General features: G+C 37.2%; 1 long non-coding RNA gene across 1 annotated transcript; it reads left to right on the top strand.

Moving 5' to 3' along the window:
* The first annotated feature begins 1,447 nt into the window (after positions 1-1,447).
* LOC149563239 (uncharacterized) lies at positions 1,448-6,772 on the top strand. Its single transcript, XR_016363543.1, has 4 exons — positions 1,448-1,528; positions 6,244-6,329; positions 6,456-6,522; positions 6,662-6,772. It is a non-coding gene; the product is annotated as an uncharacterized LOC149563239 (long non-coding RNA).
* The last annotated feature ends 3,384 nt before the right edge of the window (positions 6,773-10,156 follow it).

Genomic DNA, 10,156 nt, shown 5'->3' with positions numbered 1-10,156 from the left:
GAATGGCTGGTCAAAATGATGACACTGAGGCAGGGAATAATATTCCTCGTAACCCACCACCAAACGATCCAGTATCCCCACAAAACCCTCCACCAAATGATCCTCTACCTCCTCAAAACCCTCCTCAAATCGAGGATTTGATAAATGAAAATCTCACTGAGTTGAGAGGTTTGCATAGAACATACAATAATGTACCTGCACTGGCTCCTATGTTATCCACGTTAAACACCATAGTGGATAACATTGAAACCCTTACAAACCAACAAAATGCCGCTCTTCATTGGCATGATGAAATGTACCAGATGTTTGATGATGGTTTGGATTATGATGAGGTCGCGACCCTCAACATAACCAAAGATGATTTGGCTAGCCTTTTTGCTAACCCAAAAATGGGTATACCAGTTGACCCAAAAAAAACTAAATTATCGATTAAATGGTGCATAAATGATGCCATACGTGCAAATTTTTGGGACCGTTGGTGGATGGTCTTTGATATCCCTCCACATGGCAATTTAGACATACCATTTTATTTCCTTAGAAAATTATATGCAGAATTTGTGTTGAAACTTAAAGTGAACTATTGGAGCATGAAGCCCAACATGGGCTTAGGACTAGGAGCTCCTCAGGATAAACCCTCTTCCAAGCTCTCAGATCATCAAAGCCATCTCCCCCCCCCTCCTCGAGTGCAGCATCCAGGTATTATGGCAGAGGCTAGCTCTCAGACCATCAAAGCCATTCATAGGTTGAGTAGCCTAATGATATCTCAGGCTAGGTCAGTCCTGCCTCCTTGTGTTGATGATGTTGGTGCCAGTTCATCATCAGCTAGGTCATCACACATTTGTGTGCCTCACACTTGCATTACATGCAAGAATATTTGCCTGGGTCCCATAGGTGATCTTCCTGAGTATCATTTTGTATTAGATGAGGATACACTAGACGCACGTGCAGAGGCTACAGACCCTGATGTGAGAGAGGAGGGGAATGCAGAGGCATGGACTCCTTCGGTGTCGGTACGTGTATACATTTTTTTGTTATGACATATGTGATTTAAAGTTAATTTTTATAATAGAGTAATTTTAATTTTTAAGCCATACTGACTTTTACATGTATGTGATCTTCATTCATGTTTAGTTGATGACCGAAGAGGAGCTCAGACAGATAGATGATGCTACACTCTCGGCCATTTCATTTGGCCTTGAGACATCTACAGTACATTATGTTGTGTTCACATTTTTTTTTTCTATTTGATATTGTAGCATATATGGTTGCTAATCTTTCTTTTATCTTGCAGATACCACCTGCCCCGGGGGGACAAAGTGCAGGGGGTAAGCCAGCATGCATTGACAAAGGAAAGGTAATTAGATGTTTTCTAATTGATTAACTATTGATGCATTCTTGTAAAATGTTTGTGGTAATCTCATTTAATTACATTATTTATTGTATATAGGGTGTGGCTACTAGCGATGAGCCTGCACAGATTTGGTGTCCTAGATCATCAAGGATTTTCATTCGCACAGAGAGCCCCATTGTATGTATAAGTATCATTTATTTTTTATTTTTTTAATTGATGCAGAGGAAAGTATGATTGTTGTTCTATACAATTTTTGTGATTTTTTCCATACCAATAATGATTCATGTCTTGCATATGTTCATTACAACTTAAATAGGCTTATATGCACCTGTCCAACCGACCAAGTTGGTTACAAAGGTTTATTTAATCAAACAAATACCAAATTACTACTTTCCCTCCAAAACTAATATGACCGTTTGAATTTGAAATTCAAATTTCAAACTATAGTTTTTATGCATTCCCTAACTTTCTAAACTATTCCATTGACTCAAAATTGGTCATATGGATTTATTAAATGCAACTAAGTATGAAACTATCCTAAGACTACCCCATATGGCTCTTTTGGCCATTTTACATCATGTTGCCCTTAGGTCCTTGCTAGGACTTTTATGACTTTTGTCTTTCAAAGTACATTGTTTATTACATAATTCTATTATTGGTTTTAATATATCCCAATTAACAATCAATGATGTCTTTGATCCTCTATCTTCATCTGGTACCAAGGCTCTCTTAGATGATTTAATAGGTGCCCCTGCACCAAACACCCCACCTTCAAAGCAACTCTTGTCCCAAGAGTTAAGGGCTACTATCTTCTTTCCTCCCATCCTTTTAGAGGGATGTTTGAAACTTTGCACCTGCAATGTATTACCCTGCACACCTGCATACAAATCATTAGAAACAAAAAGCATTGGATCCTTGTTACCAGTCATGGTAACCTTACTGCTTGCTGATTGTGAACAGTCATGTTTTATCCTTGACAAAGGCTGAATAATTTGTTGTCTGAGGTCATGCTGACCCTGTCTCTTATCCTCCATGGATATGTTCACTTCTTTGTTCACTCTCGTCGCCAAAGGACACCATACTATTCCTATCATCACTCCTTTTGCTGTCACTGTCTACTTGTAAGAAGAATTTTGAGTTTTGTCTTGAACAATCTCATCCTTCATAACCAAAAGAGATGGCTTCAATGGAAGATCTGTCATATCATGTTTACTCTCCCTCTGCTCCTACAAGTCCACAAACTCTTTCTTGCCAAAACAAATAACTCTTTCCTCATCATGACCAGTCAAAGGATTTAGCTTAAACTTCACACCATCTTTGTGTACTATATAAACATTTGATGAGCCAAAATGAATAGTGTTCCTTGAGGCTTGCCAAGGCCTTTCAAGGATTACATGGCAGCATGTCATTAGAATGTGATCACATATAGCTTGATCTTTTATATTCTCCTATAGAGAAATCCACTATTGCTTGCTCCCTTACAACAATATTTTGTGCATCACTGACCCAAAATGCCCTATATGGTCTATCAATAGGATACTCCTTCAATCCTAGTTTATTTACCATTTCATAAGACACTAAATCATCAAAGGAACTAGAGTCTATTATCATCTTACAAATCCTACCATGGCTCATGCAATTTGTCTTGAAAATGGATGGTCTGGTCTGCTTTTGCTGCTGCATTTGTGGTCCTCTTCTCGCCATCAAAGATTCTCCTTCAAGTTCAGGGTCTGCATTATCGTACTTCTTTTCTTCCTCTTCTCCTTGGATCAAGGTGACTCTCCTCTCCTCCTTCCTGAAATCCACACCTTTCTCAAGGCAATTGTAGGATTGATTGCCTACTCCTCCACATGAGAAGCATTTACCTGTGAAAACACTATTACCTCTTCCACTTCCAAATCTTCCTCCCCTGAAACTTCCTCTTGTCTCAGATGTAATCTCTTTTCCTTTATCTTTGTCTTGATTGTTTGAAGTGTCAAACTGACTTCTTACACCTCTTCCTCTCATTGTTCCACCTCCTCTCTAATTTGCTTGCCTCTCATTCTTTCTTTTCAACTTCTCCTCTACCCAGATTGCCAACTGAAAACATTCTCCAAGTGTCCTTGGTACATTCAATCCTATTTCATCTTGAATATTGTACTTGAGGCCATTAATGTATCTAGCCACCTTCTCATCTTCATCTTCTAGTCGTCTCCTAATACTCAGGGTATGGAATTTCTCAGTATAGGACATGACATCCATATCCCTCTATTTCAAATTGTTCCTTCTTATCTTTAAATTTGGATTGCTAAATCAGATGGCAAGAATTGATTTCTCACCATGGTCTTCATTCTCTCCTAATTTGAAATCTTATTCAATCCCCTTTTGATGCAGAGTCTGTAGCAACTACCTTCCACAAGCCAATAAATGGCTGTCACAATCCAACTTAGGATTCTAGGACTTCTCACAAGTCCTCTTACCCACTCCGGGTATACTCAACCTCCAAGACAAACAAGGCAATCCCACTTCAAAAGCCTCACCAACTGTCACCAGAAATGGAGACAATCATGGACATACTATTCCAACCCAAACTCATCAATTTGTTTGGTTCCACCAAACTCCCAACACACCTTTGCACTTCTAGGCCTACAAACCTTGTAGCCTTCCAATTAGCTTCTTTGCACTTTTCTCCCAATATCCCTTAATAGCATAGGGACTTCTCCATAGGTCCAAACACCCTTCTTGGAACCTACTAAGAATCCAAAAGCTTTTGGGCTGATCTTGCTCTAGCACCCTCCAAACTGCTTCTTGGTACGTAGGCCTAGTTGATCAAGTTAGGCTAGGCCTTCAAGGAAGAATGGGCAAGGTGGGTTCCCAAGACCCAAAAAACTTAAGGCAATCTCCAACATAGTCAATGCATCCAACTCCAGCACTCAAACTGATCAGAAGTGCTTGCAACCATGACTGTCACCAATTACATTGCAAAAATCGGTCAAGCACATGGGCTTGCTTGACCTAGGGCCGACTTGGAAAAATAGTTGCCCTTCTCTCCAAGCCTCCAACCTCTGGCATTATGTTGCCTAGTCTCGTAACTTGTATATACCTCAGTTTTAGAGGGTGCCACTGGTGGGAATGCAAGTTAGGGATGCATTTGTGGAAGGGTCTAGGAAACAAGGCTTTTCAGACCACCTTCTACTAAAATGTAGATAACTTTTAAACCCCAACACCTTTTTGAGTCAAACCAAAACCAAAAGTTTCCTAACTCACCCCTGCAACTATTTCATACACTTAGAAATCATAAAAGTTTCATACGGATCTGTACCAGCGTAACAACCGAGTGATTACCAGTAAATTTTCAGAAAATTGAAGTTTTTATTGTTTTTTCTCCAAACCACCGTACACTCTGATCTCCCCCTTTCAACTGAGATCACATATGACATATATAAAGGCCTACAAGACCGTTGGAACAACCATATAGGCGTTCCCAACCATAAAACAAACAAGCAACCACTTTTTGCTAATACTATTTAGACTCTAAATACCCTATTCTAAGGCATTTTGGTCCCATGGAGTCACTTGGTTTATAACCAGACCAAAATGCTTGTGGGCCTTACATGTGCCTTTATTACAAAACATAGACCAACTTGTAAAATATGGACCAAACCTTTATTCCAACTTCCTAATCTACTTGAATCCTCTCTTTCATGGAGTGGCAAGGTGTCCGGCAACATAGATACTTGTTCCCCCCTGCCACATAGGTTAGGTGCCCTGCACTACCTTTCCTCTCTCTCATTCTAAACACTAGTCCACCAAGTGAGTGATGTTCCTCTTAGTCTTGTTGTTGCTACTTTTACCTTCTTATTTGCCTCTATGTCTTCAGGATCAAAGTAGTTCTCAAGGGCCTCTATCCACCCTAGCACTTCTTCACTATCCATTTTACCCTGGTATATTGGAAAATCGATATGGTTCTTCCCACCATTACCTTGTACTGCCTTAATGATTCTCATAAATCTCCTTTCTTTAGGATCATTTGTTGTCTCATGCTCTTGCCTTGCATTACCAACCTCTTCTTCTTCATGGTTCTCTCCATGATTTCTTCCTCTAACCTCTTCTCCTCTAGGTTCTTGCCTTTCCTTTTCTAAGGATTCTATCCTTGCAATAAGCTTCAGCCTCTCTCTTCTCCTCTGTATTTCTTCCCTCACTCTAGATGCTTCAAGTTCTCTCCTCTCTTTTTTCTCTTTTGCCAACTCTTCTCTCAATTCTTCAAGTTCTCTAGCCATTTGATTTTTATGAGGCATTTTCACAACAAGTTTTCTTCCTTCCCAAGGGCCAACTCACTGATTCTCTTTCTTTCCTCACCAAGAAATCTCTGGACACCACTTATGTACCTTTCAACTCTGGGACACACAAGGAGGAATTAGACATGCCAAGGCTTCAACAAGGGGACCAGCACACTAAGGATTTTCAAGATTATAGGTCTTGGTCACACTCCTAAACACCAAACTTCAAAACCGTCCTTAAAATGGCTTAAAAACCAGGGCCTACTTGTTCAAACCCCAAAACTCAATTCTAGAACGTTTTGACTTGTCTAATGACAAGATATGATCATGACAACCTACATGAACCTATCAAATGACTCATCTACCATATGAAATCCTAAAATTCTATCTCATGCCCAATTAAAACTTTTTTCCACATACGAGTCCAACATTATAACTTTTTATGCTTCCATGAGCCATAATTGGTGCAAGGATTGCCCAATTGACTTCAAGAGATGTTCCATGACCTCTGTAATGCCTTGGATCTTCAATGTTCCCCTGATGAGCATGGGATGCTCCTGCATCACTTATCTTCATAAATAAATTCAAAACTAATTTTCGTGATATTAACAACTATTATTTTGTATCTCATAGGAGACTCCTAGTGCACATGAGGTTCGACGGGACAATTATGTAGATTTGATGACGCGACACTCACTGCTGAGGAGGAGCCTACAATAGTAAGTTGTAGTTTGAATTCATGATTAAATATGTTATAAATTTAGCATGCTATGAATTATAATGTTATAGTTTAAATTGTAGATTCATCTGACAAAGGTATTTGAACATATACAACCCACAATCAGAGAGGTACCAGCATTGCCGAGGGCATACGAGAGGACTCCTGACCGGCGCAGGAGGTTGACGAGAGGGGTATTTATTATGAAAATTTGATAGTATTAATCTCCATTATGGAAAAGATCATTATGCATTTGAGTAATTCAATGTTAGATATGTAGAATCATATAAATTTAGTAGTCTAACTTTGGGTTTTCTTTTTTTGTTTATGTAGGAGGCATCCGATCCACCTAGTGCAGCGAAGAGGCTGCATTTTGATCATCCACCAGCACCCTAGGATAGTATAGTTTTCGTAGGATGCATCATGAGACATTTTGAGATGGCATATGCCACATTGTATACAAAAACATTGATATTATACACATTCTGATGGCAGGATCAGCCACATTTTGTATATGGATCTATGTATTTTGATATATATATATATATATATATATATATATTTGAGTACTTTATCTATGGATACGTGATCTTTGATATATATTTGATTAAAATTTTGTCTATGGATACATGTATTTTAATATATATTTTTGTCATTTACGTGCACAATGATATACATATTAGTTTAGTATCTAGTATTGTTCAATTTATCGTGGATCATGTGTCATGCCCTAAATTTTACTAGTCAAAACACAACAATTTTTTATTTTTTTTGTAGCTTATGAAGTCGCATAAGAAATTACATATTGTAAAACAAGGTTATCATTGAATAGAAGTTCAAGACTCATGTGGATAGTGTGAAGGTGTTAACATTTTAGTCATAGGTGGTTTTCAAATAGATTGGATGACAGTCTAGTTCAAGTTAGCATCACGAGTCAAACAAGCAAGTTTAAGATACAAAACTCATAAATTAGTGAGGTAATTCATATCCTAACAAGCCTCTAATACTAATATTCTATTAGGGTCTGTCAGTTGTATCATATGGACTAGGTCGTGATTCTAGCATGTAAGGGAAGGGGATCAGAATTACTTATTATCCTCATTACCAATGTACACACATTCATTAATCATTACAATATATATTAATGTGACAATTACTATATGGTGTGGAAGTGTAGTATATCTTAATCGATTAAACACACGTATCTAGAGAATTTAGATTTAGTACTCATCACATGAGCACCCTTAGTCAAATAAGAAAATGTGCACTTATCTACCACACTATATCGGATCTAACCATTGGAAATTAGAAAAGATATTCCCCAAAGGTAGCTTCGAAGTCTACATGATGGAGAAGGGGCCGCTTGCATTGATAGTATCCATCATTCAACACATTAGTTACACAACTTATGGAATAAACAATTTGTTTTATGTGCCAAATGTGTATCATGTGCTTGCATCCATATCTTACTGGTTACAGGTCCTCTCGAAGATTGGACCAATACTGATTCATTTTCTCCCTCTTTACTCTATTTAGTCATCCTTATGCATTCTATCAACATTGCTTCCTCACCAAACTAGCACTCACTACAGTTTTCTAAACACAAAAATTACTATTTCAATACATAAATTAAACTCACTCTAACAAAAGACAATTACTAAATATCTAGCTCATCAACTACTAACTAATCTAGCTACATTGCCATGCTTTTACATTTACTATTTTAATTACTATAATTACTATAATATTACATTTACTTTTTACATTAAATTACATCTAACTATTCACCATAAGTCACTTTCTCACTATCAATATTATTATTATCAAAGCATGTTAACATTCAAAGTAGTTTCATAGTACGAATTAGTAAGCACATAAAATGAGGAACTCTTAGTAAGTCTAAGGGCCAATTCAAAGTACTTAACTCAATAATAATTCACGATCTGTATTTAAACACATCCTACTACACCATCGTATTGAGTGTGTCAATTTAAATTTGTTAGATGAATTGTTTATGCAAGGATTAGGTGCAAGCGTATAAATAAGGTTCGTATATAACATACCTTGTCGTTTTGACATATATGTATCAATGTATCAATGTGCTTTATTGACTAGATAAAACTAGATTTGAGTTATTATTTTAATCCACCATCCATCCTTATCCTTGATTCTCCAATCCCATCATCTCGACAACTTACTTCTTATTAACCCTATTATATGTACATCCAATCAATCTTGGCTTTTTTTTTTTTTTTATGTTAAATATTTAAATTTGTCATATTCTCTAACATGCACACTAATATGCCTTTATTTATTTAATTACTAATTTATTATTTGAGTGTTGGATGTGACTTAGAGGTCACAAGATTGTAATGCGTACCATTCTGTCACTTAGAAAATATATTAGTCTAGGACACTCATTAGTCTCTATATGCTATTATTATTTTTATTTTTATTGGATAGCAGTCTAGAATCTGGGAATATTCTTTAATATTTTATTGCTCTGTATTAAGGAAGGGATTTATTTGCCTTCACCATACATTTTCTAGAGAGGAAAATGCATGCCTACAGCAATGTATCTCATAGATTTTATTATGTCTTCTCTTACAACAAACTTCATTTTGTTATATCATAAAATTAATTTGATGATTTCTTTGCTTAGAATTGCATTAAGCTTGGTAATTAAAATCAATGTTATCCATGCATGTGATATGAACATAAAATTTTCCTTCCAAATTATTGAGTGCACAACAAGATTGTAAGCAATCTACTAAGTTTTAAATTTATACAATCAATGGTATCACATAACATCTATGGATTGTTATTATCAACTAGTCATTTACAATACCACAAGGAGAAAACTTTCTTTCACATTTTCAAATGATAACAATGATGTCAAAGCAAATCTGTGACTCATACCAATGCTTTCATAACAATATAAACTCCAAATGAAACATGCATATACAACCTTGTCCATTATTTCTTCTACACGTACATTAGGTAACAATGATACAATCTCCTTCCATCACAATGGGGCAACATAAGGGACTTTTCAAAATCATAAGGAACATGGACATTGAAAGATATGGACAATGAGTAGCATGAACATTGTCCAACATGATCGTTGAGAACATGAACAAGCTGGTGAATCCTCCTTCACAAATGAGGGCACAATGTCAAGTTTTCTCATCCAACATCAATCTGCAAAATGATCATTCCAAGCCATTTCCATTGCTCCCTTGGACACAAATCGGCATATGCAACACAAAAAAATAACAAGGACCATGGGTGCTTTCCACCCAACCATAGGCCTCAAAGAGACCACCCCCGCGCTAGGGAACAAGGCTCAAACTGGGATACACATACCATCTTTCAATGCATAAACATTACATTTCAAACTTGAACAATTTCCCCCCAAGACTATTTCACAATGGCTTCACAGATGGAACCATAAACATAGGGTGAAGGTGTGTTCTAAAATGGATACTTGCCATACCAAACCATATTTGCAATAAACAATTTTCATGCCCTCTCGAGGTTATCATAATTCAGAAAATTTCATGCCCTCTCGGGGCTATCATAAATGAACCATTTAATTCCCTCTCGGGGCCTCCACATTTCCTCCTCCAAACCCACTACCATCAGCTGCAACTCCTCAAACTTCCTTTCTACACCATACTTTCCTTATCAGCCCTAGCAAGATATGAAATGTTATGGCATACAATGGAGCCCATACTCCAAGGTTCTCAATACATTTTTCGAACCCAACTTAAGCCCTTCACTCTGGACTTCTCTTCCCTTCCCACAAGGGTGAGTGTAAGTCCCACG

Source organism: Cupressus sempervirens, chromosome 4, assembly GCF_028749045.1.
Source record: "Cupressus sempervirens isolate cs-2001-9-10 chromosome 4, ASM2874904v1, whole genome shotgun sequence".
In the NCBI taxonomy this organism is placed as follows: Eukaryota; Viridiplantae; Streptophyta; class Pinopsida; order Cupressales; family Cupressaceae; genus Cupressus; species Cupressus sempervirens.
This window is presented reverse-complemented; position numbering and strand designations above follow the sequence as displayed.